General features: G+C 43.4%; 1 long non-coding RNA gene and 1 pseudogene across 1 annotated transcript in view; one reads left to right on the forward strand and one right to left on the reverse strand.

The window, feature by feature from the left end:
• LOC139226765 (uncharacterized) overlaps positions 1-27,717 on the forward strand; it is a 243,311-nt gene that overhangs the window by 80,694 nt on the left and 134,900 nt on the right. The window lies entirely within an intron of this gene.
• LOC139227236 (U2 spliceosomal RNA) lies at positions 23,032-23,266 on the reverse strand (annotated as a pseudogene).

Genomic DNA, 27,717 nt, shown 5'->3' on the forward strand with positions numbered 1-27,717 from the left:
TGTTCCTTGAGTAGCAGAACTTGAGGAATGGCACCAAGGCGAGGAAGGCCTCGTCCGTGCATATTTTTGTTAGAAAAACTGACTGGCGCTTGGCATCTGTGTCAGCGAATTCAAGTGCCTCCACTACTGCCCCAACTGAGATTGGCCAACAGCAGGTTCAGTCGATGTTTTGCGCTATCATCTTGGTCTCGATGTGTCGACGGTGCATTTACCCACTGAATCATTGTGGAATCTTTAGCGAAACTTCTTTGTTCCAGTTGACAGCTTGCGGCCTTGAAATGAAATGAGACGAGTAATTTAATGTGAGTTAATGGCAAATTATAGCTCATTGGGACTATAAGTATTTAGTGTTCTACCAGTTGGTTTAAAACTGTTCAATTTTGATGGGCAAGCGGGCCGATCAACAGGCCAGGACAGAAAGTTTCCAGAAGTCCACTCGGTCTAGACTTGAGAGGGGTTGGGAAGGAGAGTTTGAGGTGGTGGGACACTTCTATCAATTCCCACCCCACCCTCTCCAAAAATAGACTGATTAAGTGTCGCCAGCACTTGTGATTGCTCGTCCCGTGATTTGAAAGAGAATCTTCTCTTGATGGTCGTGATTCATTTTTGAGAATTAAAAAAAAATGCCAGGGTGTTGAAAATGGCTATATTTTATAATTTCACGGGAATTGCCAGCAATTTAAGAAAAGACAAACTAAAATCACAGGACTTGCGATATTGGCATGACTGAAGTGAATGCCAATTGGTCCTGAATTGCAGGCACTTTTGTCCTGTATAGTTGGGCCTGCTGTGCCCGGGATTAAATCCACCGCACCATGCTCATTCTGCTTGGGTCTCTTAAAAGGCTGCAGAGAGCTTGAAACATTCATTCCCTCGGTCTTGGCTGGATACAAGCCCAGGTTCCAGAAATGGACGGACAATGTTGCATGTCAATCTCCAACCCAATCCTTTTAATCACAAACACTTTAATGCTAAGAAATGAAGCTTTAGTCCTGCACTTTCTGCAAGCAAGTTTCTGAATTGCTTGGTTTGGTACAATTTCAAATCCTCAGTGAAGTGAGAATTGCTGAACTTTGCATATTTTAAAGGTTGTGTCAGATGCCATGTATGAGCCAATACTTCGAATCCAGATTATATCCAACACAGGCTTTGAATGTGGTCTGTGGGAAAAATTGCAGACAAGTTATTTGACTTCTTTTCTTTTCAGTATTCCATTGACACAACGTACTAACTCTGGAGGTTGAAACAAACCCCTAAATATCATGGAGTGTTAATTGTTTGGCTTTTAAAATTCTGGGTTGGGATTCAAGACATTACTGCTTTCGTCTGGAGCTCTATTGATGGCACAGGGGAGGTCTCTGGAACTGTGGGATAATGTTTGCAGGGAGACCTCTGAGAATTGCCACCACATGCATCTGCAATCAGTTCATTCTTTCGTTCAAAGAAATCGAGCATCGTGGCTCAAAACATTTCTATTTTCAAACCAACTTTTAAAACCTGTGCTGCCATAAAGTATGTCACGGAGACTTATCACGCTTTAAACCTTTTTACTCAAAATTCCACTGAACATACCCATCCACAGCAGGCACTTGTGGCCACTCATGTCGGGTCACCTCATCACCTGTTGACTAAACTTGACTAGAAATGTTGGCAGGTTTCAGACCCGAGACATTCTCACTCGGGCAATCAGTTGGGGCAGGTTATCATCATCAAAACGAGGATGACTTGCTTCCACGCCAAAAAGGAATGAGTTCACAGGTGTTTCAATGAAGGACCTAATATTCCAGATCCTGAACTACATCTTGGAGGGTGGAAGATGCCTGTGCTTGGATTTTTTCAACTTGTAGTGGACGTTGCACACCAGCCACCACATGGGCTTGACAGAGCTAGGTCTTGGTCCAGTGGCAAGGATTACCAAAGACCACTGGAGACCAGCTCTGCTGCATGGACCGAGCGCGCTCACATATAGCAGTGTGGGCTGGCTCATGCTGCCCTCTCCTCTTCTGGGCCTCAGACTCATGCCTCTCCTGGGCCCCGGTCGCTTTCTTCTACAAACTCTTGCCGCTCCTTCGCCCCTCCTGCTGTGCCTGCCCGCACCGCAATCAGCGACCGGACTTCGCAGCCGTCGCCCTCCTGCAGTGGTATGCCACCGCACGCTGCTCCCTCTGATGGCCCCGGTCTGCTGATGGTCTTGCAGGCCGGGACCATGACCATTTCCGGGCCGGGCCGCCGCACATTGCTCCCTATGTGAGCGCGCTCGGCCCGTGCAGCAGAAATGGTCTCCAGTGGTTTTTGGTAATCCTTGCCACTGGACCAAGACCTAGCTCTGTCAAGCCCATGGTGGCTGGTGTGCAATGGCCACCACACTTTTTTTTTAAAATCCAAGCGCAGGCATCTTCCACCCTTCATTGAAACACCTGTGAACTCATTCCTTTTTGGCATAGGCAGGTTAATCCCATTTGCGTAAACATATTTGCATATAACAGAAGTTAACTTTATGACACCCTCAAAAACTCATCAGGCAACTGCACCAGAAAGGTCACAGGCAATTCCTGGTCTATGCTGATTGGTTGATCAAAACTGGGCAACATGCTTCAGTTAGTCTGAATACTATTGATGACCATGGCGGAAAGTGCATGGATGCTGCTAAGCACAGGCCAGGGCTCAATTCTCATGTGAAACAATAGAATAAACTGCCAATATTCTTCATCGCTACTTGGGTACGGTACTTGAAGGATACCTGCATTGTGTAACTGAATGCTGGCATGATATACTACCCTCAATAGAAGAGAGGAGCAAAACAAAATGGTGATTGGGAGGGAGTGCGGGGTGGAAAGGTTCGGCGCTGAAAACAAAATTGACACGAACTAATTTGAAAGACCTCATTGGAAGTCATTGTAGCTGACTAAAGTAATTCTGTCAACCGGTCAGATCCTCCCTTAAATTAGACAAATTTTCTCTGTTGCATCTGGGTGTGCTCATGACGTACTCACTACAAGCTAATGTTGGAGTGGCACGGGTCTGTTAAAAGGTTGCTTGCCTCAGTCTGGTTCTATTCTCCACAACGATAGTGGAAAGTGTCATCCGGGATCTCATCCACGGACTAGGACATGACACCAAAAGTAATTATAAAAAAAATATCTCTATCTCTATCTCTATCTCTATCTATTTCAAGTTGACTTTCTATTGAAGCATCTTCTGTGACCGATGGACACTGCAGGATGTTCATTATATAATTGGTAGATATAGCAAAATACTGACTTTAGTTTAAGTCTCTAAGTTTGATCAGACCCGGTTAGTTTATTGTTGGTGATGCCCTCTTAAAGGGAGCACTTGTGATATTGATCGTTATGTCTGGTGATACTGGGGAACCGGGGCCATCTTTACCAGTGGGTCAGAGGCTGGGTATTCCTGGAGCGAGTGGCTCACCTGACTCCCCAAATCTTTCCCACCATCTACAAAGCACAAGTCAAGAGTTTGATGGAATACTCTCCACTTGCCTGGATGAGTGCAGCTCCAATAACAGTCAAGAAACTCAACACCATCCAAGACAAAGCAGCCCGCTTGATTGGCACCCCATCCACACCTTAAACATTCACTCCCTCCACCACCGGCGCACCGTGGCTGCAGTGTGTACCATCTACAAGATGCACTGCAGCAACTCGCCAAGGCTTCTTCGGCAGCACCTCCCAAAACCGTGACCTCTACCAGCGAGAAGGACAAAGGCAGCAGGCGCATAGGAACACTATCTCCAAGTCACACACCATTCTGACTTGGGAATATATCGCCATTTTCATTGTCGCTGGACTGAAATCCTGGAACTCCCACCCTAACAGCACTGTGGTAGTACCTTCATCACACGGACTGCAGCGGTTCAAGAAGGCGGTTCACCACCACCACCTTCTCAAGGGCAATTGGGGGTGGGAAAGAAATGCTGACCTTGCCCACATAATAATAACCTTTTTATTTATATAGCGCCTTTAACGTAGCAAAACGTCCCAAGGCGCTTCACAGCAGTGTTACAAGACAAAACAAATAAATTTGACACCGAGCCACAAAAAAAGAAATTAAGGCAGATGACCAAAAGCTTAGAGGTAGGTTTTAAGGAGCATCTTGAAGGAGGAAATAGAAATAGAGAAATAGAGAGATGGAGAGATTTAGGGAGGGACTTTGAGCTTAGGGCCCAAAGAGCTGAAGGCACGATCACTTGAGCAATTATAATGAGGGATGTTCGAGAAGCTAGAATTTGAGGAGTGGAGATATCTTGTGGGGTTGTGAGGTTGAAAAAGGTTAGAGATAGGGAGGGGCAAGGCCCTGGAGTGATTTGTAAACAAGGATGAGAATTTTGAAATCGAGGCGTTGTTTAACCGGGAGCCAATGTAGGTCAGAAAGCACAGGGGGATGGGTGATCGTGACTTGGTGTGAGTTAGTACACGGGCTGCTGAGTTTTGGATGACCTCAAGTTTACGTAGTGTCGACTGTGGGAGGCCAGCCAGGAGTGAGTTGGAGTAGTCAAGTCTAGAGGGAACAAAGGCATGATGAGTGTTTCAGGGGCGGAGACGGGCAAAGTTACGGAGGTGGAAAAAGGTGGTTTTAGTTATGCCGCAGATATGTGGCTGGAAACTCATTTCAGGGTCAAATATGACATCTAGTTTACGAACAGTCTTGTTCACCCTCAGGTTGATGCCAGGGAGAGGGATGGAGTCAGTGGTTGTGGCGGGGACTAAAGACAATGGCTTCGGTCTTAATATTTAATTGGGGAAAATTTCTGCCCATCCAGTACTGGATGTCGGACAAACAATCTGACAATTTAGATACCAAGCATGGGTCGAGAGAAATGGTGGAGGTAGAGCTGGGTGTCGTCAGCATACATGTGGAAATTGACTCCGTGTTTTCGGATGATATCCTAAGGGGCAGCATATAGATGAGAAATAAGAGGGGGCCATGGACAGATCCTTGGGGGACACCAGAGGTAACGATGTGAGAGTGGGAAGAGAAGCCATTGGAATGAATTTTAAAAATTCATATCCCAGGAATGAATTTTAAAAAAACTAGAATTAATGTTTTGTAACACCACATTTATACAGATTCTGCACAGAATTTTAAAAAATGGCTTCCAGTATTTTTTTTAAGTTAATCCCCTCCAAAAGAAACGTGGATTTTATGAAATTGGCATTATTTGAACAAGATAATGGCTCAGAACTGCCTTTGCCCTGTGTGTCTGTGTAGTGGGTTAGCAGCTGTTGTGGGTTTACATATCCATTTGCATTCCTGTTGACTTACATGGGAAAAATACAAAACAGGTGTGTTTTTTGAGGAGAAGCAGCTAAGTGGTTTATATAAAATATGAACTCGTAACGACCTGTTGGTGCGGATTAACTGCAGCTGTGTGCGGCTCCACACAGATGCAATGGACTGCCCAAGCTCTCGCAGTTGCTGAAAGATATTCAATATTTTTTTGATCCTTCTATCACAACTTGCGTCCAAAGGGAATCAAAATCTGCAGTTTACCAATACTGTCTGAGTCGCCGTGTAGAAAGATTCCCCCTCTCCCGTTCGCTTTGTATTCTGGACCTGTCGATAAGTTTCAAAATCGAAATCTGGCTCATTCGGGCTTGTTGGTCCTGGTGGATTTGTCTTCAAGGCCGTCTCTGGCTTTTGTCTTCAAAGTCCGCCATCCCTCAAAACTACCAGCTGCCAATTATCACAAATCCACCCATTATCCATTTTATATCGCTCGACACTTTTCTCTGAAAAAAAAAAAATCGGTTCTGTTCTCAATCTCCAGATTTGCCCATCAATCAGTCCCCTTGCGTGACTAAATCACATTGAATTGGTGGCCTCCTAATTTTGAAAGTTTATCTTCAGTTCAAATGATCAGCTAGTTTCTGCTTTCTACACTGCTCTGGCAAGTATTTTTCACCCCTATCCTGAAGACTGACTTACATGTTACTTTGCCTCGTGGCTAGTCTTCATGTGCCTTCTGTTGCCTTGACCCTAAGCTCTAAAATTCCCTCCCTAAACCTCTCTACCTCTCTTTTCCTCCTTTTTAAGATGCTATTTAAAACCTATCTCTTTGAACAAGCGTTTGGTCACCTGCCCTAATTTCTCCTTATGTGGCTCGGTGTCAAATTTTGTGTCTTGTAATACTCCTGTGAGGTGCCTTGGGATGTTTTATTACGTTAAAAGCACTATATAAATACAAGTTGTTGTTGTTTAGTTTAGGTAATCAACAGGGGTCACCTTGGAAGCATTCAGAAGAGGGAACTAGAATTGATTTTCTTCCTAAACTCTTCCACCCACCTCCCACCTCACCCACACAAACAAACCTGGAGATATTGAGCCACTATTCGACCCCTTGCCATTATTTTTCCCCTCATTTGGTGTCGGGATTAATCCCTGCGTACCCACAGTAAACCAGGACCTAGGACCCAGAGCCACAGAAAAGCTTACCACTAACTTAATGACCCTAGTTATGACATGAAAATTAATAACCACACAGTGCAGTGGGACATGGGGTTGTTCTAACTTTTTGATTTCTTTCACTTGGGAGGAAAAGAAACACACACATGTGTGAAAGCCTGAAAGGAAGAAGTGTTGAAGATACAAGGCCCATTTCCTAGGAGGGTGTAGGACATTCCCACGCCTGTGGATGATACCGTGTCCCTCCTATCGTGCACCCTCTCACAGACATGTTGTGAATAAATAATAATTGAGTAACATTTCCAGAAAAAAATACTGGAAATGACAATCGAAGTACAGTATAAAATGCTGATATTTTCTAAAATTAAAAAACATTTATATAGTACCTTTTTTATGGTAGTAAAATTTCCCAAGGCATTTCACAGGAGTGTTAACAAACGAAATTTGACACCGAGCCATATGAGATATTAGGACAGGTGGTCAAAGAGATGGGTCTTCGGGAGCGTCTAAAAGGAGGAAAGCCATTAAACTTGCTTATCTAAAATATGAACAATATGATGCATTCCTCTCTTTCTATAGTTCAGTCACTGTTGTTGTGTAGGAAACATGAAAGCGAGGTTGGGCAAACAGCAAATGAATAGACGGTAAAATAATCTGTTAATGTTGGTGCTGACTGAGGGACAATTGTTGGCTGGGACATCTGGGAGAACTCCCTGCCTCCTTCAAGAAATGCCATGGGATCGTTTACATCCCTCCTGAATAGGCAGACGGGGCCTCAGTTTTACGTCTTGTTTGAAAAGGTGACAGCCACATGCCCATTGGCCCTTCTGCCAGAGCTCAAGACCATGATTCATGTGCCATGAAGACTTGGAGATCTGAGGAGAATAACTGCTGACTCGGCTCCTCTGTCTCCCTCCTTTTGACCAGCCCAACATCACCCTCCACCCCTCGAAGCTGAGACAAGAGACACCCAACAGCATGCATGCTGAGATCCCAACACTGGATGTCACCTGCTGGCATCATCAAATTTGTCCATGATGTGTAACTTTCATTCGCAGTTGGCAGATTCACATTGGCTAAACAACACAATGGCCAAAGATGTCACCCCAAGCTTATCTCTATACTTGTGCCGCAGAAGATGTCCAATCCGGACCTCACTGGTCCTATGAAGCACAGGAAAAGAAAGACTTGCATTTATATGGTGCCGGTTACGACCACCGGACGTCACAAAGCGTTTTACAGCCAATTTGAAGTGCAGTCACTGTTGTAATGTGGGAAACATTGTGCACAGCAAGCTCCCACAACCAGCAATGTGATGATGACCAGATCATTTGTTTTAGTGATGTTGGTTGAGGGATAAATGTTGGCCAGGACACTGGGGATAATTCTCTTGTTCTTCGAAATAGTGCCATGGGATCTTTTGCGTCCACCCGAGAGAGCAGACTGGACCTCGGTTAAACATCTCCTCCGAAAGACGGCACTTCCGACAGTGCAGCGCTCCCTCAGTACGGCACTGGAGTGTCAGCCTAGATTTTTGTGCTCAAATCTCTGGAGTGGGACTTGAACCCACAACCTTCTAACTCGGGGAGTATGTCACCCACTGAGCCACAGCTGACACAGGAGTCCGAGGAATAGCTTTTATGAAGACATTTGCGCTTTTATGAAGACACTTGGGGCTAACCGTGCAGAGCATGGATTATTTGAATCCCTGCCGAGCTTCATCCGCAAAATGTAGACAAGCAAGCACTGGGTCTGAGTGTGAGATTGACAACGTTAAATGCAGGCATGTTGCACTCTCGCGCTCATACCAATGAGACTTTTAGCTGCTTGTTCCATTTATTTTTCTGGGAAGCGAGATGCTTAACAAAATGACTCGTGAATGCTTTCAGTTCTGACATTGTTTATCAGCTCTGGCAAGTTGTTTCATGATTTTTTAACGTCGCATGTTTTTCTGTCCCAGCTGGGACACTCTCTGTCCGACATGCCTCTTTCTGCTTGGATCCAATAGTTTTTTTTTTTACTTTCTGTAAATCTCAGCCAAGTTTCTTGGCACCATATTTCTACATGTATCTATGGAAAACGATTGCTCAATACAATCAATATCTTGCTCTGTCCTCCCATCAAGCACTGTCCCTCTTGGGTTGACTTGCCCTACACATATGGGAAACGTGCGTCTACAGAAGAACTGAGCCACTGTAGCTTGTGGGAACACCTTGCTATGGGAAGTTTGAATTCTCTCTCATTTTGAGCCACAAGTGTGGGCAACATCTAGGGTGTTCCCAGATGTATTGCCCCAATTTGTCCTGGACCAGCCAATCAGCACCTGAGCGTAGCACTCATCAGTTTGCCTTATTAATCACCACCTTGGGCTGGGGACATGTTTGTGAAGACGCGTTAACAGATGCTTATCCCGTCCACTATTCACGTCCAAATGTCATTTGCCAAATTCTAAGCCATTTCATTTATGACTTTCCATTGTATATTTTGCCACCAATTTTCACAGGGGTGGTTTTATTGTTTGCAGTGCTGGATGGTATTAATGCACAAGCTATTTCTGTGCAAAGGTGTACAATATCACTATTGGAGTGAATTTGTGAATTAACTGTTGGATGTTTTAAATATAAATAGTAGTTTCTCGTGCAAATTTGTAATTATATCATTCAGTGCTATAATTAACTATTGAACAACTCTGATTTGCGGTTGGTTTCTCAAACCTTGTTCGGGAGTGCCGAACATTCACTGGTATCGGATGGCAGCGTGAGATGGCAGAAACTGGGTGGCACAGTGAGTTGGCAGGGATGTGTGCTTGAATCGAGCCTGACTGCGATTCCTTTTGCGATGTGAATTTTTATTGGGTGTGGCCTACAGCATAAAACTGCCCACAGAATAGAGCAGGTTGTCACAGCTTTGGCCCCATTACCAGAACATCCCGTCTATTACCTCCCCTGCTCCCACCCCACCCCACCACAAGAATACCCGCATAAGTCACACTATTGCAATCGGTCATGATCTTTTGAGGTTGGTTAAAGGCTCTACTTTACGGCAGAGCAGAGGGAGACTTGCTGTTTATCTGTCGGTGCGATACCTTAACCAGGAGCTTTCAACACTGACACTTGGTAGAGCGGAAATCCCTTGCCTTGATAATTCCAAAAAACATTGCTGCCCAATTAATGAAGGACAAATTAATGTTAATGCACTTAAATGGGTTTTTAAATATAAAGGAGATTATAGTAATAATAGAGTTTAACAAAGCCAGTTTTTAAGATATCTAACTCTTGTCGATCTTCATACTTTTGGATCCAAATGCAATTTTAGTTTGGGAGGTTCAGGTTAGGGAGGGGGGAATATCTCCTTCATTTTGAGCATTGAAAAGATTAATTGACGAATCCTGCACTCACCTCCATCACAGAGCTATACACTCAGAGGGAGCATGGGCCGGAGATGGGTCTACAATGCAGTAGAGCCAGTTCTCTGACCTGTGCTCCCTTTGAGCATGGCTTCACACTGGGAGTGTGGGATTAGTGAACTTACCCTTGCAGGTATGAAGCTAAATAAATCTGGAAATAACTAACCTGTATGCTGCTTACACAATATTGTGTGTGTTTGTTTATAGGGACTTGTAAGATGAATTAACTTGTTTTTTTTTTAACGTGGAGTAATTATAAAACTGTTCCTGAAGTGCAAATAAAAAGTAGGAATGACCTGTTCTTAACCCCTTCCCAGTACATTTTGTTTGTTGAAGAGTTCCTCACATGGAACGGTGTTTAGACTTGTTCCAATTGACACTGGAGGGTGCACCTTTTTTTTGATGGAGAGACGTTAAGTGAAGGCAAGGTGTTTCCCCACAGAGGGGGAGGGACAGATCAGGCAGTGAGTCAAATAACCGGGTGGAATTGGCAGAGATCTTGCAGTAGAGTGACTGCCAATACTTTCTATTAGGAGAGGTGTGTGGCGTGGGAAGGATTCGAAGGAGAGGATAATAACTTGGGCTTGTGGAACAGGGGAATACAAAAGCGAGAGCATTACTTCCACTGACTTGGTTTCATTTATCAATATTGTTCACATTGCCTCTTCATTTGCCACTAACAATACCAAAGCTACATCTCCTAGAGACCGAACCTTTTAAAAAGAAAACGTTCATTTAAAAAATAAAGAAATATATTGCTCTCCCAATGATTTGCTTGAGAAAAGTGCATTGCCAATTTTGAAAGTCAGCCTGGGAGACCAGGAAAGTCCCATATTTGATCCCTGGTCTATTTGATTTCAGCTGGGGACATTAAAATTGGCCTCCGTGATATCCAGCTGAATGCTATCCAGTGAGCACTACTGGACAATGCCTTGTGTGTGTCCATGATTGGCATGGCTCCTTGTGGTAGAACAGGCACCATTATTCATTGTCCAGGCTCATGCATTGACATCGGGACTGGTTGGTATGAGATAGCTTTGGCACATTGTCCATGGTCACACACCAAGAATAGCCATTTTGGCAAAGAGTCGTCGCCATGACGTGAGGACGACTGGGGAAGCAAAGGGGGAGAAATTAGCAGGAGAAGAAAGGAGGAAAAAGTATAGCTTTATCCCTGTGAAGTAATCTGGACAATATTAAGATCCTGCTTCGGTGGCATTTTATTGACCAAATGGTGTAAGCTTGCTGGATGTGCTTTATTTTTCTTGATAATTGACCTGACCATTGAACCTTTTGGGAGAGTGTGTTTCAGTATAAACCTGTGGCACAAATTTGACTCTGTAAATAGGTATGAATAAATTTTATGGTTAAAGCCAGCCTAGTTTAAGTGAATTAGGGTCATGAACACAGATTAGTGATTTTTGTGGAATGGTGGAATACAATCCCTAAAAGACGAGTCGAAATCCCAAGTAACGAGACTTATTCGGTCACTTTAAACCATGGGGCCTAATTATAAATGAGTGGAATCGCAGAACCCAAGACACTGGCAAAAATCCTGGAATCCCCATGCAGCAAGAACAATTGGACTTGGTCACTGTAAAATAGTGACCCTGTTTATGGTATTTATTGCTTTGGGACTTGAGGAGGGGCATCTTTCACTTGCTGTTCCTTTCAGAGACAGTTGTGATGAAGGCAGGTTTGTACAGATTTGTGGTAAAGAATAAAAACCAACCCAGATCAATCTACACAAACTGTGATGTGACCAGGACGATAATCACTGTCAACTTGTAGTAACATGCCCAAAGTGCAGTTGATAGTTTATTACAAATTAAAATGGCAAAACTCTAGTTTCTTTTTCTTCTTGTACAGGGCCTTGGTAAGCCTCACCTGGAATATTGTGTTCAGTTTTGGTGGTCTCGTCTGAGGAAGGATGTTCTTGCTATTGAGGGAGTGCAGCGAAGGTTCACCAGACTGATTCCAGGGATGGCTGGACTGACATATGAGGAGAGACTGGATCAACTGGGCCTTTATACACTGGAGTTTAGAAGGATGAGAGGGGATCTCATAGAAATGTATAAGATTCTGACGGGACGGGACAGGTTCGATGCAGGAAGAATGTTCCCGATGTTGGGGAAGTCCAGAACCAGGGGACACAGTCTTAGAATAAGGGGTAGGCCATTTAGGGACTGAGATGAGGAGGAACTTCTTCACTGAGTTGTTAACCTGTGAAATTCCCTGTCGCAGAGAGTCGTTGATGCCAGTTCATTGGATATATTCACGGGGGAGTTAGATATAGCCCTTATGGCTAAAGGGATCAAGGGGTATGGAGAGAAAGCAGGAAAGGGGTACTGAGGTGAATGATCAGCCATGATCTTATTGAATGGTGGTGCAGGCTCGAAGGGCCGAATGGCCTACTCCTGCACCTATTTTCTATGTTTCTATCTCCTTTGAATGTGGCAAAGGGTCTTCAGAGATGGGCAAATACTTGTGGAATCTTGTGATGAGGTAATGGAAAAACTGCTATCTGCTCCTAAATCCAATCCTTAAAAACGCCATTTTCCTTCCCCAAATCCAAAGCTGTGTGGTGCAACGTAGATCTCGCAACTGTAGCGTTTTTAAAGGTAGTCAACTGGGTTCCTAATTAAATTCTTGAAAAAAGGTATATGACTCAAACAATGCTGCATTGCATTCTAGGACACTGCCCAGAACCAGAAACTGTCTTTCTCTATTACTGCATCCAGATGCTTACTGAATCCGACATAAACCAAGATGGGGCACAGTTAAATTGCAGTCTTCTAGTGAGGCAGTGATGTGCATTCTTGCAAATCTGCTCAATTTATAAAAATAACTTTTTTTCTTATTAGTATACCTGCCTCAGTAATTCAAAGAAATATCAAACATTTTATCTTGGATCCAGAACTTCGATCAACCCCATATTCTGGCATTGTTCGTTCTGCTCCCTCAGGAAAGTTGGCTGAGGTTGGCAGACTTGTTCCATGGAAGATGCCCAAACATAAATGCCGAGTTGAAATTCAAACATGAGCCAGTCTTGTGGTCCCACTTTTGCAGAACTTTATGAAACTACAGGTATTAAGCATAACCTGTATCCTAACTAAACTGTTGAGTAATTGGTTATTCACTTAACTATATAAAGCTGTCCATATTCTTAAGCTCTTTTTTATTTAAAGCTCCCAGCTATCAACCATGGCAAATCTGGTCAAAATACTTTGGTGTCGTCTCCTGTACTAGCACCGCACGACAGGAGTCGGAACCATTAGCATAATATAAAAGCGGCTAAACTGTGGCTAATATCAGTTGCTTTACTGCACAGAACTGAAGGGAACAGATCTGTTGCCAGATCGCTGTAAGTGCAATCCTATTTTAAACAGATCCTCTTTGTTTCGGCTAAACAATCCCATCACATACCCTCAGTTACCACAGAGTCCAACAATCTCTCCTTCAAACAGTCTGTTGACTTTTGGCAACAGTGCAAAATAGCAATCCATCAGCACATTGGGCGCAGGTATATATCAAAGTAGTGACTTGGGAAGGAACTTGTAGACAGTCTGAACTCTACAGGTAAATCTACTGACCGCTAAAGGCAAAACACAAGCCTGCCTATTTCAGTAACCCTTTCATTGACCTGTTGCTATGTTATTGAATTAACATTTTGCTGCTCTCATTCTTGCCGTACTATCTTTTTGAAACGAATGGTTATATACAAGGTAACCATGATTTTCTTCCTCCTTCCTCCCCCATTCTGAACTTTTCTTTTGGTCTCCCATTATTGCAAGTCCACATCAAAATGACTTCCGTTAGGATAATTAAGACCGTGATGCTTTCCTCAGCCTCAGTCAATGCTACCGTTTGATGGGCTAACTGCAGGCACATTTCCATGGAGCAGGACTGGCCCTACCAGCTTGTGTATCACCTTTCTCCTACTTGCCTCATAGCCCACTCCAACAGCAGTATGCCAAATGGGAGCAAGTTTGAACAATACTGTCGCGAGTAGGATTTGAACTCTTGAAGCTCCAGACGGGAGTCTCTGCTCTCTGCTGCAGCAGCTACTGAGCTGCAGATTATATTTCCAGAAACAATAAATGAGAAAACCCTTGCGTTCCATGTGCTTGCACAGTGTCATAGGAAACTAAATTGAAACAATTATGTGCACCAAAAGAGCAAGCGCTTTGGAAAACTTAGTCTCGAGGATCACTCCTCTCACCAGTCTCCTCAACCATTTCAAGGAAGTGACTGAAGCACTTCAGTTGACTTGACCGTTTCTAACTAAAGAAAACCCCAAAAGCGGCTGCAAAAATACCCCAATAAGAGAGCTTTTCGCCAAGGTGATGTTTTCCCTCGAAACATTCAATTTTAATCACCTCAGCAAAATCCATTTGAATATGAAATTCACTTTGGACTTGTCAATCTTCCCTTTACAGAGGTTCAGGTCATGCTGTCCATTTAGAGATGAATTTTATCTGGCTGGTTAAGGTAATGAGGCGAGGCCTGGCCTCAACAACCAAAGGCTGGTGTACCACATGAAAGTAACATTTCTCAGTCAGGTCACTTTTTCAATGTTAACTGGGTGGTCTGTGTGCGATGTTTCCCCTCAAACCCTGTGCAATTCTCAGAACCACAAGCAACTGAGGTACTCCCAAACAACCGGAGGTTCAGTTGTTTGAAAAACTCCTGCTGAAGCATTTTCAGGTGCAGTTTGATGGGTAGTTAACCTAAAGTGGCAAGAGGATTCTGTAAGTGGATGGACATCTCTTGGGAAACGGTTAGATAGAATTGAGGTACGACTTGCTGTCCACATGATATTAAAGGCAAGGTGGAAACACCGATGGAGGGATGGCCGAAGGATAGAAAGCAGAGAGTAGGAGTACATTTAATATTTTCTTGGGGGATTGACGAGATGTAGCTCGTGGCCTGCCCTTCAATCTGAGCTAGAACTTCTCTTCGCCATGTAAGTAAATGAATTAAACATGTACACAGAGATAATTTGTGAATGATTCCAAATTTAGGAGGCATGGGGGCCGAAATATAAGGCTCGTTACCGCCATTTTGTGACGGAATCGAGTGGCTGCCGCATTGCAGTCCATTGAGTGCCAGGCCAGTGACCCAGCCGATAAGTTCACTGGTGGCCCAGTGGCCGAAGCTAGAATTTTTTTTAAATTTCAAAAATATACTTTATTCATATAAAATTTTCACAATACACTGGAAAATAGCTCAGTACATTGTCAGCAATTCCATGCAATTTGTTTGGATGCTGACAGCATTTCCGCACAATGCACTAGCGTGCATTTCATTTCAAGGTACAGTTTAGTACATGTAGTACTGTGCAAATAAGGGTATTAAATGGGGCAGATGAGAACAGGTTTACATTACATTCCAGGATACATTTCAATGCCGATCACGTTACATGTAGCACTATGCAGATGAAAGCAGTTATACGGAACGGATGAGAATACATTTACATTTCTTTACAAGTTACTAAACCGCCCGTGTGCACTGCCAAGAAAAGCGCCATGATCAAAGTATTACCTCAACGGAGGCCCGTACAGATCGCCGAGGAAACCGCCCACGGGAAGCAGCCTGAAACAGGGCGGGATGTGAGTACCCTGCAAAGAAAGGTAAGTTAAAGGTTTTTAAAAAAAATAAAATAAAAAATTTAAAACGGTGATTACATTTTAAAACTATCTTGGGAAGGTTTTTAACTTTTTTTTTTTAAAGTGAGAAAATATTTTGAGTTTCCCCCCCCTCCCTAGGTCCAACCGCAGCCTCGGATTAAATTTTAAATACTTACCATCCATTCAGGTAAGAACCGCCCGTTTTCCCTAGTTTCAGCTGAAACTGCCGATAATCTTGGTGCAAGATCCATTTTCTCGCTGGGCGATATTTCTTCCCTCATTAATGGAAATTTTCGCGAGCGTTAATTGCAGAAGCTTAGCGGTCTTTTCTGGGTGGCGGTCGGGTGGTGAGGGCTTTGGAGAAAGTCTAGTCTATAGATCTTTAAAAGCAAAAGTGCATATGGCAAAAGCCATCAAAATGGCAAGTGAATTTTGTACATGGGATCACTGGATTCAAAGCAAGAATTTGGTGATGAGTGTGTGTAAGGCAGCAGTCAAGCTACAATTGTAGTACTTTGTGCAATTTTTCGGCATCCCATTGCAGAAAAGATGTTGGAGCCATGAAAATAAAGTACAAGATCGACTTACGCGGAATTAGATGATATGCTTTTGAGAAAGGACGAGGACCGCCATCACTGGAGCTGAAAAGGTTAAGGGAAGATTTCATTGAAATGTTGAGAATTTTGAAAACATTGCAAAAAGAGAAATAAAAATGATTTTTAATGTTTAGTGAATCTGTAGCCAGGGGTTAGAAATTTAGGATTGATACTGGGAGTATAATGGGAGAGTTGTAGGAAATGCTGTCACACACACTACTGTTGGAACATGAAATGCGTTATCACTTGTAGCTAATAGCCAAGCCAATAACGACATTTGAAGAGGAAATTAGGTCAACAATTGAAGAAAAAATATTTTAAAGAAATAAGGTAAGAGAGAGGATATGGGATTAGAATAGATAGCTCCAATGTGGAATGTGCACAGGCCAAATGGCTATCTCTGTGCTGGAATATTTATAATTTGAATTCAGTATTTGGGTTGCTCAAGAGGAAGAATTTATTTTTAGTTTTTAAGTGTACCATTTGGGCTTAATCTGTGAGGCTTTTTCCGATCCATTTTTTTTCTCACATTTTGAAAACTAAAAGGTTCTTCCACGCAGAGTGGGAGGAATTCTATATATCTCCTGCCAGAAATATAGAATTGATCTGTTGTTCAATCTTTAATTACAAGCCTCTGGAACTCACACAGGCTTATCATTCTACTGCTGTTCCAGGATGTTTGAACAGATTGTCCTGACCAACCTCAAGATCTGCAATCATGATCTGAGCAAATCAAATGCGGATTGAGATCGATATCTGAAAGAAATGACTGTGAAGATAGGCCCACTTCATTGTCATCATTACTGCAGGGTCTGTTTTCAGAGAATGAGATACCTGTATGTGTGTGTGTGTGTGTGTATGTGTATATAGGGTGGGAAATTGGTCACGCCTCTGTTGCGGCGTTAACCTGGACGGAGCGGTAAATTTTGCGCCGGGAAATGTTTGCGTCTCCAGCCGCAAAATTCACCAGCTGGGTCCTGAGTGTGGCTTGGAGCGCTGAGGGAGGCTGAGCAAATGAAAATCCTGAGGTAAACAGCAGGCCTCGGAGCGACCTTGGAGAGGCTTCCGTGGAAACAAAATTGGAAAAAAAACATCAAATACCTTCCCAATCCTTTACTGACGCCACATCCACATGAATTGCAAAAAATAAAAAAACAATGACACTTGCCTCAGATCCTTCCCTCACTGCGGCCGGTGCGGCCGGTCCAGCTCGGACTGCCAGCTTTCCCAGGCAGTCCCACTAGGGGGTGCTATGGATCGGGCGAGTTTCGAATTTTGAGCCGGTGTTGCAACCGGGGACACTGGTTCGCCTCTCCCGGGCGGTACTGCTCCGTGCCCCCTGCAAAACCCGCACCGAATGTCTCCGGGCCGAAAACAGGCGGCGACAAGCCAAAAATCCAGCCCGTTATTTAATTTGCCCTGAAACATCACATTGGTGTCAATATTATACTTCATTTTTAAACAGAAATGTTTACATTTTTTTGTATTCCGCCCTCTGGTACTGCATCGTGTCCAGGTAGTAGCATGATATTACGATGCTGTGGAGGAGTGGGAGTTGACTCATCCCTGCAGTTGTATACACAGCAAGTTTCTCATGGATGAACACAAGGTGGAAATAAATGTCTTGAAAATTAGACTTTTTGAACATGTGTTGAACGTGCTTGTATGAAATTGTTAGCGGGCTAAGAGATTTCATATATTCAGAGTCTAATATTCAAGAGCCCAATTTCAAGGGCAAAAGTGTCTTGATGGGGAGAGAGAGAGAGAGGATAAGTCAATGTGTGCTGTTGCCATTCACATCTACTGATTTGTTGAACAACAGACTCGATAGAAAATGTGGAAGAGCAGAAGGAAAAAAAATCATCATTTCCCCCTCCCCACATACGAAAAATGAAGTATAATATTGACACCAATATGATATTTCAGGGCAACTTAAATAACCTGAGTTGTTTAAATATTTTCTTTCAATTTTCTTCTTTTACTTTAAATGTCAAATGAAATGCCAAGTGTTACCCATGATTCCCCAGTACAGTCGGTCCCCGTACAGTATAGATTAGCATCTACATCTTGCTGTAAAATACTAAATGACATTTTATTTTGCTTTCTGATATAGTTGAATTTTCCTAAATCTCACTCTTGTCACAAGACCTTTTAAAAGCTGTCCTTTTCACTTAGTGATGTATCACTGCTGTGGATACTACCAGATGGAAAACATACACCGTGACATAACTGCATCCAGAAACATTTGCGCTGAATTAGCTTTGTAAAGGCCATGGGTGCAGCTATTTTTTGACCGGTTGCTTCCTGTGACATAGTTATTAGTGACTTTCCAACTGAGCAGCAACAAACTTGAACTGCTTTTAATTGAGTCAGTAACGCAATGGTACAAATGATGTTCTGCAGATTTAAATTATAACCACGCAAATAGTTCCAATCGGCAATGATTTATTATAGAGTTATCATTATTGCACTAACAGCAGCAGTCTTCCCCTGCCTGACTGAATATACATTACCCAAATAAAGTAGATTTTTTACTTTTTTATTGTAGTCTTCCTCTGCTGAACATTGACGCTGAGTGAGGGCTCAAGCTGCAGATGCGGTTTGCAGTTTTCACCAAATATGCTTTAAAGCTGGTCATATGGGAAGTATGTACGAATGGCCCAGGAGGAAAACATTGCCCCCACCACCGCAAAGATGGCATGGTTGCGATCAGGTATTCACCAGCCAAGGATTTCCGGTTATGAAGCCTTGTCCCAGTACTCCATGGTCCATGATTATTGAAGTTCCTCATGCCGTGCCTTAACATATAGTCCTTGTGCGAAGAGCTTGGCTTTTTAACCTATCCTCACCATGCTTCCCTTTTCAGCCAAGAGAAGATCATCCTGGATTTGGACTGCGCTAAGGCTTCTGTGAATGGGAGAGAGGAAAGTCTCGCTGGGGTGCACAATTGGCCATGTCAGTTTCTCCTCTCTGACTGAAATAACATATTCTACTACTGACCAACCGTCCAGTTAGAGGTCCAGCCACAACTAAACTCACAGTAGTGAAGGTAGACTGGTGCACTTTCCAGTGAGGGGCAGACAATAAAGCTTGTAACCCTTTGAATGACAGTCGGATATTACTCAGGATGGCTCATAGTCTAGTTGTTGGGTGTGGTCTTGTTCACAATGATTGACAGCATTTTAGTCCCTGCATAAAGGAGGTTAAGGCATTTCCAGGTAATTTTTTTTTAAAGTGTATAAATATCAGTTAATAAAACTTGATTGATTTTTCATGCACTTCCCCTGGATGCAGGACTTGAATCTGAATGTTGAGACTCTGACAAGTTAATGCAGCATATGTTTGAAGTACTTGGGGACATTTTGAAGAGCTGCATTTTATTGTCAACTTTGTCATTATCAGAACCCCAAAATTGCTAGTGCTTTGCAATACATTCTTGGATGCAATTTGTGCAATGAATCATATTTTATTTAGTTACAATTAGGCGGTGGCTATTTGTATACATTTCTGTGATCTCGTAGACCCTTTTCATAAGGTGACAAATGAAAGGAATGTCCACCGATGCCAAGGTTCAGGCCATCCAAGAGCTGAACTCGAAAAATTGGGGCTGGTGTTCCCACTTCCCAATTACTACATGCAGATTTCATTTGTACACGTGTTATGTTTTTAAACTTCAGATTTTGCCCTTTATGTTTGCATGTGGTGCAATGCTATGTCATTTGTGTCTCTGTAGAAATTCTTCTTAAAGCATGTTTCATCTTGCGAAAATAATAAGTGAATTGTGTACATTACAGAAATGTACAGATGCATTATTTGCCTTCCAGACACCAAGCTGGGGTTTGTACATGTTCATTTATAAACCCATTCATTGTTGACGGGATTTCAAAGTACATGAAATTCGTTATTTTATTTGGAAAACTCAACCCCTTCAAACATTGAACCATTATTTAAAAAAAGAAACGAGTGTAGGCCCTTCGAGCCATTCAGTAAGATTATGGCTGATCAACTCCATCTTCCCGCACTATCCTCATATCCCTTGGTTCCCTTAGTATCCAAAATTATTTCCCGAGTATCAACAAAACCCCTCCTTGGACGCAATACAAAATAATGGCGTACACTGAATTAAAGGGAATCTGTATTTAATTACAATATTTTGTTTTCAAATTGAGACCGTTTTTAAAAAAAAAAGTTGAGATCGTTATACAAAAGGATCATCCAAATGGAAGTTGCAGTGTTTAAGCTCTTCACATTCGTGCAGCTTGTTCTGAGTTAACTCCATACAGCTGCCCTTGATATTATAGGCTTTTCGAAAACATTACCTGGTTAGCTCACTTCTCCAGTCCGTTCGGTGACCGAGAAACTCCCCAATGAGAAATTATGGTGAAGAAAGGAACATTTTCACTAAGTGTCATGCATCCGTCTTCCTTCTTCGAACAGAAAATCTAGCTCCCTGTCGAAAAAATGTCCTTTTCAAAGAAGTTGGAGAATGAGAGCCTTCTAGTTTCATCAGTAATTGTGTGCTCCTACAGAGCACCAACATGTTGTACTATAGGAATAAGGAGTTACACATTTGAGTCCCTTGTTTTTAAGCCCAACCATATGGTCTTATGCGAGGGTGATTGAGGAGGGGGTGGGGGGGGGTGTTGGGGGACAGCTAATGCCTGTGGGATACCTTTGGAAGTTAGCTGGCCAACTCTATATTCACAGGTAATGCATGATTTGTGGATGGCAGGGGATGAAAGGAAAAAAAGTACATGGATTTATGCACTTTGGAAGCTTTATGTATGTACACAGCATTTTATCACTTCCACGTACTTTGCCACATGGGAATGATAGTTTGCTCTGTATGGAGTGGCAGGGACAGGGCCTGATAAAGTGCAACATCCCCACTGTCACCGGGCCCAAGACCACCCTAAGTGGAGGAAGTGCATCCGAGAGGGCGCTGAGCACCTCGAGTCTCAATGCCGAAAGCATGCAGAAATCAAGCGCAGGCAGCGGAAAGAGCATGCGGCAAACCAGTCCCACCCACCTCTTCCCTTAACGACTATCAGTCCCACCTGTGACAGGGTCTGTGGCTCGCTGGTGGCTGAACAGTCCAATAAAAGAACTCATTTCAGGAGTGGAAGCAAGTCTTCCTCGATTCTGAGGGACTGCCTATGATGATGATGATGATGATGAAGAACATAAGAAACAGGAGTAGGCCATGCGGCCCCTCGAGCCTGCTCCGCCATTCAATAAGATCATGGCTGATCTGATCATGGACTCAGCTCCACTTCCCCGCCCGCTCCCCATAACCCCTTATCCCCTTATCGTTTAAGAAACTGTCTATTTCTGTCTTAAATTTATTCAATGTCCCAGCTTCCACAGCTCTCTGAGACAGCGAATTCCACAGATTCACACCCTTCAGCGAAGAAATTTCTCCTCATCTCAGTTCTAAATGGGCGGCCCCCTCCTGCATCAAGTTCCTGATCTCTGGCATGGGAGAAGAAGTAACACACAGACCAGGTGCATCTCGTAGGCACAGAGAGAGAGAGAGCAAATCTGAGAGCAAGTTACCTTGTCATTTGTCAGTGGATTACTCAACAAGAGAATTAGCTGTAGTCTGGAAGCGGTTACTTGTCTGTTTATTGGCTGGGAAATGGGATGTGAACCACAGAGGAAAGGTAGATTTAAGTGGGGGTGGGAGACAATATAAAAATGGTAAGTGTGTTCTATTGTTTTTGCATTTCAGTGACATGGGGTGGCTTAATTTCCTCTGACGTGTTTGCACAACATTTTTGTTGACCTGTTTATTTTAAATGGGTTGATGACGACATTAAAAGAGTGCCGAAAGGAATTTTGTCGGAGTGTGTTAACCAGTGTCCCACAAGAAGTAACTGAAAGCCCTATGTTGGAATTTGCAAATGACCACGTTGCAGGATAAGTCTTTTATTTATTAATATCGCCCTTTTGCCGCTGTGGAATCCAGTTCAATCAGCTTCTGAATTGTAAATAGTTTTGAGAATTGGACGTGGAATTTCAATATTTAGATGAGTGTTGAAACGGACCTCCCAATCTGCTGGTGGCTGACCGTGAAGCCCCAGGCATCTACTTTCTGAAGAGCGTAGCTCACAATGAAAAATCCAATGGTTCAATTTTTTTAAGAACAGTCTGGAAAGAATGAATTATATACATTCTATTTGACTGTAATTGTTCAGTCAGAAAGTAAATACAATTAAAGGAATATTTTCTTAACAGAAGGTGTTTTGCTTGCCACAGGAATTTATTTTTCTCTTCTGACGCACATCGGCTAACAATAGCTGCAGTTTAGTTTGAATTCTATGGAACACCACCCTCATGTCAACAGATGACACCCATAGCTATGTTCGGGGGGGATTAGATGCCATCCAAAAATAACATGTCTTAGTTGAAGCGCACACCTTTAAAATAAGGTGGTGAAGGGGATAGGTACAGAACACACAGACTCCATTATTTCCACAAACCACATAATTTCATGGTATGACAAAAATGGCACGCACCTCTTTTGATGGTGCGTGGAGGCTTGCTGAGCTCTCTTCTCTCTCCATGAGATCAGGAATTTTTTCTCTCTGCAGTACCTTGTGTCAATAAAATAAATTCCTCAAGTGAATGGTATGTGTGTACTCGGGTTCTGCGACTGTGGAGGAATTTTGCAGTGACATATCAAAGTTATATAATATATCCGTTATTATTCTGTAACCTGTGTGGGATACGAGTGCTCAGTTTATACGCGCGGCCTTGTTTTCTGCTGGGATGTGAGGTCTGTTGTTTGTTGCACAGCTGTTCTCTGTGAAGTTGTCTTTTTCTTGTTTTGAGCAGCACTTTACTCGCGAAAAGTTTTTTTTTTATAAATTCGTAGCCAATCGTTTCCAATTCTTTGTCAAATCACAAACGCCAGAGGTCACCTTGCACCTGTCAAGGATCACTCTGCGCCAATGCTCTTAGCCAAAAGGCCTAGAGCCACTGCACCGTTCCTGGAAGTACTGCAATACCAGGTTCGTGCCATGGAGGTGGATGGGTCAGGTCCCCCACACACCTCCGTGGAGGTGGATGGGTCAACCCTCCCCACCCACCTCCTGTTTCCAAAAATGCAAGCATATACCTTCCTGACCAGGGAGGATCCACCATGAGGTCATGGTGGCTGGTCAGAAACGGTACTACACTTGATCTTAGCCAAAAGGCCGAGAAGCGATGCCTTTTATGGCATAAATTGTTAAACAGGTGCTGCCCATTTCTTGCTGCTAATAGATTTCTAAATCATAGTCAAATCATCTGTCTGCAACACTCTAAATGATATTAACACTCAGTTTGTTTCAATGTGGAAAATCTGAGTACAGCCCTGTTGCAAAAGTGTGTATTTGGGAATGAATGCTTGAGGCTGCTTTTTTATTAACCAAAATACACTGTTCTGTTTCAAAGTGCAACTTGAGTAAAGGATTCTAACATGTTGAAACTTGCAATACATATATTTTCACATCTTGTCAGGAGGTGTTGGATTAATTGAACAATTTCCGCAGATTTGCTTCTAATTTAATTGACAGTCAGGAAATGGAAATACTCTATCCTCATCCTCACCAGAGCAAATATTTACGTGAAAATTGTTGAATTGTAAGGAAATTCTTCTCCACAATTTTGAAAGGTTTTATTGTGCTACTGCTTCAAATATTTTAACCCAAACACAGCATTGAATCAGCTGTAGTCCCTCAAGGATATTTCTTTTTAACAGATTTTTTTTAAACTCCCAAATAACGTTAATCAGTTTTCAGAATTACCCTTTAAATTTCGCTTTCCCTTTGTATAAATGTCACCTGTCTTATTTAGAATTACTTGATTCCGCAGCACTTTACGTGGCTAAAAGGTTAGTAAAGACAAACGTAGGTCCCCTGCAGTCAGAATCAGGGGAAGTCATAACGGGGAACAAAGAAATGGCAGACCAATTGAACAAGTACTTTGGTTCAGTATTCACTAAGGAGGACACAAACAACCTTCCGGATATAAAAGGGGTCAGAGAGTTTAGTAAAGAGGAGGAACTGAGGGAAATCCTTATTAGTCGGGAAATTGTGTTGGGGTAATTGATGGGATTGAAGGCCGATAAATCTCCAGGGCCTGATGGACGGCATCCCAGAGTACTTAAGGTGGTGGTCTTGAAAATAGCGGATGCATTGACAGTCATTTTCCAACATTCCATTGACTCTGGATCAGTTCATATTGAGTGGAGGGTAGCCAATGTAACCCCACTTTTTAAAAAAGGAGGGAGAGAGAAAACAGGGAATTATAGACCGGTCAGCCTGACCTCAGTAGTGGGTAAAATGATGGAATCAATTATTAAGGATGTCATAGCAGCGCATTTGGAAAGAGGTGACATGATAGGTCCAAGTCAGCATGGATTTGTGAAAGGGAAATCATGCTTGACAAATCTTCTGGAATTTTTTGAGGATGTTTCCAGTAGAGTGGACAAGGGAGAACCAGTTGACATGGTATATTTGGACTTTCAGAAGGCTTTCGACAAGGTCCCACACAAGAGATTAATGTGCAAAGTTAAAGCACATGGGATTGGGGGTAGTGTGCTGACATGGATTGAGAACTGGTTGTCAGACAGGAAGCAAAGAGTAGGAGTAAATGGGGACTTTTCAGAATGGCAGGCAGTGACTAGTGAGGTTCCAGGTTCTGTGCTGGGGCCCCAGCTGTTTACACTGTACATTAATGATTTAGGTGGGGGGATTAAATGTAGTATCTCCAAATTTGCAGATGACACTAAGTTGGGTGGCAGTGTGAGCTGCGAGAAGGATGCTATGAGGCTGCAGAGTGACTTGGATAGGTTAGGTGAGTGGGCAAATGCATGGCAGATGAAGTATAATGTGGATAAATGTGAGGTTATCCACTTTGGTGGTAAAAACAGAGAGACAGACTATTATCTGAATGGTGACAGATTAGGAAAAGGGGAGGTGCAACGAGACCTGGGTGTCATGGTACATCAGTCATTGAAGGTTGGCATGCAGGTACAGCAGGCTGTTAAGAAAGCAAATGGCATGTTGGCCTTCATAGCGAGGGGATTTGAGTACAGAGGCAGGGAGGTGTTGCTACAGTTGTACAGGGCCTTGGTGAGGCCACACCTGGAGTATTGTGTATAGTTTTGGTCTCCTAACTTGAGGAAGGACATTCTTGTTATTGAGGGAGTGCAGCGAAGGTTCACCAGACTGATTCCCGGGATGGTGGGACTGACCTATCAAGAAAGACTGGATCAACTGGGCTTTTATTCACTGGAGTTCAGAAGAATGAGAGGGGACCTCATAGAAACGTTTAAAATTCTGATGGGTTCAGACAGGTTAGATGCAGGAAGAATGTTCCCAATGTTGGGGAAGTCCAGAACCAGGGGTCACAGTCTAAGGATAAGGGGTAAGCCATTTAGGACAGAGATGAGGAGAAACTTCTTCACCCAGAGAGTGGTGAACCTGTGGAATTCTCTACCACAGAAAGTTGTTGAGGCCAATTCACTAAATATATTCAAAAGGGAGTTAGATGAAGTCCTTGCTACTAGAGGGGTCAAGGGTTATGGCGAGAAAGCAGGAAGGGGGTACTGAAGTTGCATGTTCAGCCATGAACTCATTGAATGGAGGTGCAGGCTAGAAGGGCAGAGTTTTTCCAGAATTGGGGTGTGACGAAGCATAAACCTAGGCACTGGCGGGAGGTGTCTGCAAAGCACATTGGTAGAAATGGAGGGGAGGAGAGAAAGCGACAGATAGAAATGGGGGCGGGGGGGGGCGGGGGGACGGGGAGGAGGTGGAAGGGAGAACGAACGAGACAGACATGTCCAGCGTGAAAGAGTCCGAGATGGACCATGCAAAATGAGAGTGGGTGGGAATGGGAATGCTAGTTCGGGAAATTCTCACGGTCAGAACCAAGAAGCAGCACAAACACAGGCGGTAATGGAGGAAGATGCTCAGAGGCATGAGTAGGACTGGAACAATGAATGCTCCATAATACCTACAGAAAGATGGGACTTGGGTAAGCTCACAGAGCGACACTTTTTTAATATGGAGGAAGTGAGTAGACTTACGAGAAGCTATTCAAGGTGAGAAATGTAGCCAGGTGGACAAGGAAGGTATGTGGATGGGGACGGATTGTGCTGTTTATTGAAGAGCAGCAGTGCTAAAAACTGTCCTGGAGAGCGAATGGAGGTTTTGAGAGACTGTTAAATTTGCAATTTCCATGGGGGATGAGGAAAATCGGGCAGGGAAAATAATTAGCTACCAATTCACTGCTGCCAGTTTTACGCTCCCAATGGAGTTGAAAATAACCCCTGTGCAACAAAAGCAGGCTAAAACAAATGGTAATATAATAGAAAATACTGGAAACATTCAGCATCTGTGGAGAGGAAAGAGGAGTGGATATTTCTGATGTCGATTTATTGTCAAAACTGGAAGATATTACAGAACAGGGGGGGGGTGGGTGAACGTACATGCACATACAACATAGAATGAACTGTAAAGTGCTCAAGTGGAGAACGGGAGATGGATAAAAGGCAGAAATGAACATGAGACAATCGGAGGCATAATGAGAGGAGTCCAGAAACAAAAGACACAAACAGGACTTGCGAATAGCTGAGGAAATGTGCCAGGGAGACGGGGAAGGACAGAAAAGGTGCCAATGTCTCCGAGTGGGCTGTGTAGAAGAATAAATTGACACCAAGGGTGCAGAGCACTTCGCCAGCAAGGTCTTCTGATGGAGGTGTGGATGGTCATCTCCTTAAGCACCAACCCCCTCCCTCCTCCCTCTCTCGCTCTCTCCCTCGCGCACCACCTCCCCCCCCCCCCCCAATCCCTGGAAATGCCAGCACACCCATCCCACATAACCAGCACTTCTGCCAAAGAGGAAATTGGACCTGTAGTCATGTTCTGGCGTTGTTAAAATTAATATCAAGGCCAGACGGCTGCAAAGCATCTGGCAGAAAGACAAGACGCAGTTCCTTGAGCTTGCAATAAGCTTCATTGGCATTGTGTAGAAGGTCCACACCCAAAATGTCAACTCTCTCTTCTCTCCACAGGAGGTGCCTGACCTGCTGAGTGTTTTCAACATTTTCTGCTTTTTGTTTTGTTACTTTTTGTGAAATTCAATCAGTGTATCAATTGTCGGGTGTGTTCTGTTTTTCTCTGGTAAATGAGATTGGCGAGAGCAGCGTTCTGACCAGTTTTAAATGTGATTGTGGCCTAATTGCGGCCAGCTTATTAAGAACTGATTTGCATTTGATTCGAGAAATGATTTATAGTTACTGATTTAGATCTGCCTTCTCACAGGGACCATGGTGGCAGCCACATGTGAGGGTATAGAGGGACTGGTCCCACACAGCAGGTTGTGCGGAGTTTTTCATACATTGAGCATGATGCATCGGTGAATTAGTGCTGAAACTTGGTAATCTTAGTGGGGTTTTTTTGCTGTTTACTTTAGACGAATGGCTCTGAATCTTGCACTTTAGACACATGTTTTTCTAAAGCTGAATCACGTTTGTGTTGGGATTTGGATCAAGATTGTACATGTCTGTGGATTATTTCTCACAGATAACACACAAGTGTCCCTGAACCTGTTGAGAACAAGACAAACTGGGAGGTGGGGGGGGGGGGGGGGGGGACTTTTAACCTAGGTGAGC

This window comes from Pristiophorus japonicus, chromosome 16, assembly GCF_044704955.1.
Source record: "Pristiophorus japonicus isolate sPriJap1 chromosome 16, sPriJap1.hap1, whole genome shotgun sequence".
Classification (NCBI taxonomy): domain Eukaryota; kingdom Metazoa; phylum Chordata; class Chondrichthyes; family Pristiophoridae; genus Pristiophorus; species Pristiophorus japonicus.